This window comes from Egretta garzetta, unplaced genomic scaffold (assembly GCF_000687185.1).
Source record: "Egretta garzetta isolate BGI_Z169 unplaced genomic scaffold, ASM68718v1 scaffold577, whole genome shotgun sequence".
NCBI lineage: Eukaryota > Metazoa > Chordata > Aves > Pelecaniformes > Ardeidae > Egretta > Egretta garzetta.
In genome coordinates this window covers 560478-561264 of record NW_009260138.1, presented here as the reverse complement: position 1 = coordinate 561264, position 787 = coordinate 560478, and positions in this window count along the sequence as shown.

Here is a 787-nt window from a genome sequence, read left to right as displayed (position 1 = left end):
TTAGGACTTGGAAGAAGAAGGAAAGTTACGCAGAGCATAGTTCTGCCAAGTGACGGTGCTTTCCTTCCGTCGGCTGTACTCAGATGGGCTCTGCTCTGTGGTAGCAATGTATTAGGATACCAAAATACTTGGTGATTATTTCTAGGGAACTGAGTAACTGAAGGTTGTGGCTTTTGTAGATACGATTGCTGTCAGACAGTGCTGTGTTACTCGGCCTTTCAGTAATGAACTACCTGGCAATTTTTTGTTTCTTCCCAGCTGTTTCCCATTGCACTGTTTGCATGTGTGAGGTTAGGGCCTCGGTATTACCAGAAAGAGGAAAAGAAACCAAAAGGTGCCTGATGATGCATGTCCTTACCAGGTGGTCTTCTGCAGCACCGCCGATCAGAAACTCAGTGGCTTGACAGAGCTGTCTGGACTTCTTAAAAACTCGATTACCAGCATCACTGGGTAACGTAAATGTAGTAACGTGAACGATGCAGAGCCACAGCGAGCAAAGTTGGAAACCCCTTTCCTCCATCTGTCCCAGTCTCGTTACCTAAAGAACTGCAGCGTTTCCTAGGCCCAAATTTTGTGAAGAAAATGAGAATCCCGCCCCCGCCCTTCCCAAATACTGCCTCCAGGCATTAACGAGGGCTTTGACCGGATGTGCCTCCCCCGCTCCCCATCTCTCATGGAGAAAAACTCGAGGGTTAAGACCCGCGGTATCGATTGCGCTCGCCGCAGCAGCCAGCCTTGCAGTTTGGGGTGGGGTGGTGGTGGTGGTGGGGGGGGGTTACACACAAAT